The 6186-nt window shown below is 57.7% G+C and overlaps 1 long non-coding RNA gene across 1 annotated transcript; it reads right to left on the bottom strand.

Annotated features, from left to right (window-relative positions):
- Positions 1–1251: 1251 nt before the first annotated feature.
- Positions 1252–5131, bottom strand: LOC109264466 (uncharacterized). Its single transcript, XR_002078739.2, has 2 exons — positions 3048–5131; positions 1252–2954 (listed from the first exon to the last, which is right to left on the bottom strand). It is a non-coding gene; the product is annotated as an uncharacterized LOC109264466 (long non-coding RNA).
- Positions 5132–6186: the final 1055 nt, after the last annotated feature.

Here is a 6186-nt window from a genome sequence, read left to right as displayed (position 1 = left end):
TTCTGCATCTCATTCCACGGGCGTGAAGTCTCTGTGCGGTCTCCACTGTACATTGAGGGAAACTGAGGCTGGGAGAGGCTCCAGTCAAAAGTATATGAAGCTGATATGGGCACCCAAGTTTGCCAGTTGCAAAAGCCCGCCTTCTGCGTGCCGCCATTCGGAACGTACGGCCTGTTTCCTTGGGCCACTGGCCACAGTACGGCTGTGCCTGGGGGAGACCTGTTCTGGCCTTGGCACTCGGGAGCAGGAAGGCTGGGTCCTGCCATGTGCAGCGTGCAAGGTAAGCAGACTGAGGCAGTCTGCCTGAAGTCGTTTCTCTGCTTTTCCAGTCCCCGAGGCATTTGAGTTTGTGAATCTCGGACCAGGGGATGGAACACTGGGTGAGAGTCCCTCTCGGCCACGCTCTTTTATGGTGTAACCCCAGGCAGCGCTGCCCTTTTCTGGGTCTCAGTTTACTCATTTACGACCGAGAGCCTTGGGACAAGTCTGCAATATGCCAGCACTGGACCCCCCCCCCCCCCCCGCCCCCGCCGGGGGCTAGTTGAAAGGGATGCGTCCCAGGCCGCTGGGTTAGAACCTGCACTGCCCCAGGGCCCAGGTCATCCACATGCTCACGGAGGGAGGAGAACCATCGAGCTTGCGAGTCCTAGGGTCCCCTGCACAGTCAACAACCGAGCATCCTGAAAATCACACAGTCAGCACCTGAGGCCGGGCCGAAGCCCATGCCTGCAGCTCAGGCTGCCTGTTCCAGCCAAGAAGGCTGAGCTGGGAGGGCCGGGCATGAAGGCCCTTGTCGGGATGGGAGGGAGATCCCTTGTCAGTGTGGCTGTGCGCAGGCCCACAGTGGCCGGGAGAGCCCAGCCCGCCAGGCAGCCGCATGGAGCTCCCAGCCTGGGGCAGGAGGCCAGGCACAATGACATACAGAAGCAACTGGGGACAGCCACCTGGGTGTGAGGAGGGAGGGGACAGAAGCTGCCGGAGGCCAGAGGAGGGGGTGGTCAGGATGGGCCTGGGGCTGGAGGCTAAGCATTTCTCTCCACTGGGGTGCCGGTGACCCCAAGACCTGGTAGGGGGTATCTCAGGTCCCGTCGTGGAGCAGCGGGGGCCACAATTAAATTTAAGTGCTCATCCATTCCCCCCCCCCACAAGCACCAGCATTTTCCATCCCTTTTATGGATTTCTGAGGAATGATAAAATGCAGCTGTTTGGGCTCCTGAGCCAATGAAATAATGAAAGGTGGCCTGAGTCCCCTCCAGGGAAATCAGCCGCTTATTTATTCCTTTTGACTCGAAGACTTGTATCCATGTTTCATAATGAACCTGCCTCTCACATCGCCGCGGCCCTCACCTCAAACCACTTGCCAGTGACTTCTTTGTAGATCTCTAAACACCTTCTGGCGATGTGATCTTGGTTGATATTTTGCTTCACTTTCCTCCCCTGAAAAAAATACGGGTTCCCTAACCCCTGTGCCGTGCAGGGCCCTTGGCACAGTTAGATGAGAAATTGTAGCCCCTGGCCTAGAAGAATGCCTGGCATACAGTCGGTGCTCAACGATGCCACTTGCCTGCCCGTTTGCTGCCTTGTAGCTCTCCTGGAGGGTGCGGGATTCACATAAAGGAAGCTGCCTGCTGCTGTTCTCGTTCTAGCTACTTCCTTAGCCACGAAAACAGCCTCGGCCTTCGTAGGCACGGATTGCCCAGATCCACGCGGTGGAGAGCCTCGCCGTAGCCTTGAGACAGGAAGGGCCAGCCTTTGCAATTCCAGCACACGGCTGATGCCCAGAGAGCCCGAAGGCCTCCCCAGGCCCACTCTGCAAGAGCAGATGTAGCGCAAGGACCGGGAAACAGGACTTTGCCGCCACCCCACTCACGTCCCGGGGAGAGCCTGGCTTCGGAACGCTTTTGCTCCCTTTCTTGCTCCGTTTCTGCCTCCTGAGCTGGCTGGACGTCTTCGTTTCACCAGGGTCTACCCTTCAGTGTCGGAAAGTGACGAAGCCTTGAGCCCTCAGGAAGGCAGGAGGCACCTTTCCTTCTTCCTCCGCATTTCCTGACAGCCTGGCCGCCCACCCCGGGCCCCCTCGTAAGCCAGCGTGCACGGGGCGTGATGGGCTTTCTGTGTCCACAGGTGTTTCAGCTTACCCAGAGACCGTGTGGGGGGTCCGCTGCCAGGTGTGCTAGGGGACCTCTAACCCAGACAGTCCTGGGGGCTCTGTTATTTGTCATCATCAACCGTTCAGGTCGATGGGCTATTGTTGAGTTTCTAGAACTACAGCTGCCATGAAGTGAGCCGGATTACGTTCCTTCACCCGATATGCCCAAGTCCTGACACACCCAGCACCCGGGAAGGTGAACCGTTTCTTCATTTGGCAATCAGGCCTTTGCTGATGTAATTAAGGATCAGGACGAGAGAGAGTTCTGGATTGCGGGTGGGCCTCACAAGGAGACGGAGATCTGAGACACAGATACATACAGGGGAAAGCCGCGTGAAGGCAGAAGGGAGGACTGGAGGGATGTGTCTACGGGCCAGGGAATGCCAAGGATTGCCAGCAACCGCCAGAGGCCAGAAGAAGCCAGGAGGGATCCTCCCTGGGGCCTCAAGAGGGAGCAAGGCGCCACCAACACCCTGATGTCAGACCTCTGGGCTTCGGGACTGTTCTAAGCCACCCAACTTGTGGTATGTGTTACAACAGCCCTAGAAAATGAATACACCACATAAAGAATGAAACGTTTAGAATGGACTGTCCGTGTGTTTGAGATGTTTCCAGGACGGGTGACGAGGCCTCCAGCGGTCGGAGGCCCCTGAGGGGCTGTATGATGGCGGCTCTGGGGCCGAGAGGCCAGCAGGCAGCCATGGGCGACACTGCGGGGGGTGGCCTGTGCTTGGCTTCAAAGGCTGCTGAGCATCGGCGGGGTCCGGGGCACCTGGGCTGGTGTCGGGGTCTTCGCGTGCTGTGCCTGTGTGGGGTGTGCGATGCGTCAGAGCAGACGGCAGAGAGAGAAGCTGGCAGGGAATCATGGGAAATCGAGTCCCCCAGCTTCCTTACTGACCTTAAGGGCCTTGGGGGCCCTCTGCTCATCCAGGGCAGGTATTGTGGAGATGCCTGTGTTCCAGGCAGTGGTGGGAAATATAGCCAAACCATGCCCTCTCTCTTGCCGTCTACAGGGAGACAGGAGTCCAGGAGGTGGACAACCCCAGCCTGAGGGGCGAGGGTCACAGAAGCTCATAGGAAAAAATACAAGGGGATCGGAGCAAGGAGCCTTCTCCCTGCCTGGGGAGTCCAGGGAGGCTTCCGGGCAGAAGGGGTGAGTGAGTGGCTCCAAGAGGTTCCTAAGGAGGAGTCCTTTGAGTAGGGAAGGCACGACATGCTCCCCAAAGCATGATGTGGCCACATCAGACTGGAGGGTGGGGGACCAGGACAGAGCACGGAGCGGGAAGAGGCGAGGGCATGGTGGGGAGCAGGGGAGAGGGGACTCGGCTGGAGGATGAAACAATGCTTTGTGACCAAATGGGAGGAAGGGAGAGGGCAGGGGGGTGGGGTGTGACTCAGGCCACTGAGCCGGAGGACTCATGGGCAGTGTGAGGGAACTGTTTCTCTGTGGCGGGGCTGAAGGCAGGGTTTGGCCTGCAAGGGCCCTTCCCTGACCGGGCAGAGGAACAGATACACCCCCCCCCCCCCCCGCCCTCTTCAACACACACATGAACTCGTCTCCCGACTCTGTCTCTCCTACCCCTTACTCTTTCTTCTTTGTCTGTAGTCTGTTCCCTACTAATAGGGAGGGCACGACCCAGCCCTAGCCCTAGGGTGGAGAAGGAGGGACAGGAGGTGAAGCCCGAGTCCCAGAGAGAGCCACACCTCTGCAAAGGCAAAGGGCAGAGACGGATGGCTGTACAGACAAGCGACAAGGACACACAGACAGCAGGGACTCACCCACTGACGTACCACGAATCGGAGAGACACAGAGACTCCAGTCACACCATGATGTAGACCAAGAAAGATACTCAGGTACCCACAGACACACACACACACACAGACACACACACACACACACACAAAGGCACACAGATGCCTAGCCAGATCGACACAGGCAGAGCCACGAGGACAAAGAGGCTTTGAGCGAGGCCAGCCCGCCTCCAGAACCCAGACATCCCAGCTTTGCAGTCCCCCTAGGAACCCTCTGAACCGCCAGGAGAAATTCCTGGGATATTAGCTAAATTTCAGACACAAACATTCCGGTCTCCCTCTCCAGATGTAATGCTCCTGAAAGCCTGCACAGCCCTCCCTCGGCTCGCCCCCACGGCCCCCGCTCCCTGACTCGGAGGAATGCTGCCTGTCGGCTCAAGGAAGGGGGTAGTCCGGGAGAGGTGGAAGGTCCACACCAGGCAGGGAGCACAAGGCCACACTGGTGGGGCTGCCTGTATACTGCGGTGGGGGGGGAGGGGGGGATCGTGACAGATGAGGTGGTCAGGCAGAGCCTAGGGGCTCCCTTGTGGCAGGGTGGGGCTCCGCCCAAAGCTGGGGCTGACCAGGCCCCAGAGAGGTATGGAGAAGTCTCTAGACTGAAGTCAGAACTCTGACTTAGAGCTCAGCTCTACACCAGAAGGCTTGGCTCATCATGGGGGCGCCTTGCAAAGGTTTGGGTCTTGCTCATCTCCCCACAGACGCACTGGCCACTTCTCCGCTCCAGGAACATGCCAGATCCTTCCCACCTCAGGGCCTTTGCACGCACTGGTCCCTTCACCTGGAGCTCTTCCTGTGACTCAGCCTCCGTCTCGGCATAAATGCCACTTTCTCAGAGAGGTGTCCCCCTTACCGACGTAAGCCTCTTCTTATTTCCTTTTCAAACACCTGGTTCTTCTCCTTCATGGCCCTGATCTCAGTTTGTAGCTGTTGCTTTACCTGCATGGCTTCTATTCAAGCCCTCCCCTGGGCTAGATCGGAAGCCTCTCGAGGATGGACCTCATGTCTGTTAGAGCTTAATACAGAGCACGTGCTCAGCAAATACAGGTCCTGTCTCCCGGGCCAACCACGCCATTTGAAAAGCCTTCAGCCTCAGTCTCCGTATCTACAAAATGGGTTGAAGCTGCATTTCTCTCGCAAGATTCCCGTGGGAAGAAAACGAGATGATGAATGCAAAAGCGTTTTGGCAAACGCCCCCTCGCCTCGAGTAAGGGCTGCATGGCCTTCCTTCTTACACCACCGCCCCCCCACCCCCGCAACCCAGATCTAGACACAGACAGGCTCTGTAAACATGTATCCAGAAGTGCTTGCCTGCCTACAAAGTATGCTTTCAGAGGTGCTGTGAAGCATCCTAACTCTTTGCTGATGCCTGGAATCCACGGTTCTTATCACAGATCCGTGTCCACTCAGAACCCGTGAGAATCATCCATCACTCGCCATCAAAGTAGAGAGGTGGCCAGGCAGCCCTTTCCCGGAGACACAAACAGCCTGGAAATCTGGGTGCTCTGCATCCAAATCAGCCTCACCACCGTGCGCCCCAGCAACTGGGACACCAGGGGCACAGCAGGGCACCAGCTCTGCGGGCCATCCCCGGACAAGCCAGATTGCCCACTCTCTACCTACCAAGCCACTCCATCTGGTTCTTCTGTCCTGGTTTCCTGCAAGGATGGCAACCAACAGCTTTGCCTCCTGCGAGGTGGCTGACCGTGGACAAGTCGTATGACATCTCTGAGCTCCAGCTGTCCCGTGTCCCCCCCCCCCCAACCCCAACCGGCTTGGGGTTTCGCCGTGAAAAAAAAGTGGCTCAGCGTATGCACAGGTCCCCGACAGTGCTCCTGGCACATAGTAGTCACTCAGGAACTTGCAACTGCAAGCTGCAAATGATGATGATGATGTTGGCGTTGGCGGTGAAGTCAGAGTCCCCAGATGAGGACGGCACGTGACTCTGTTGCCCTCAGCGGAAGCTGCTGGGTCTGAGATATGGGTCTGCCTGCCTCCCACCCAGACAATGCCTGCTTTGCAAGAAGCAGCTCGTTATGCCGGAGATATATGTCCTGTCGTAAAGTGTTTAATATTTTAGCTCCTAATTGCGTTACCAGAGACAGACAGCCGTTTATCCTCATCACTCTCCCATCGCGATCTTCGGCAGGACCCGCTGGGCCTCTCCAGGTGTTTCCTTGCCCCCTCTTCTGAGAATCTGGGGCGGCTCTATGGGCACCGGCAGGCTA

This window comes from Panthera pardus, unplaced genomic scaffold (genome assembly GCF_024362965.1).
Source record: "Panthera pardus isolate Hobbes unplaced genomic scaffold, ASM2436296v1 HiC_scaffold_22, whole genome shotgun sequence".
In the NCBI taxonomy this organism is placed as follows: Eukaryota; Metazoa; Chordata; class Mammalia; order Carnivora; family Felidae; genus Panthera; species Panthera pardus.
Note: the sequence above shows the minus strand (reverse complement) of the source record. Positions and strands in the feature narration are given on the sequence as shown.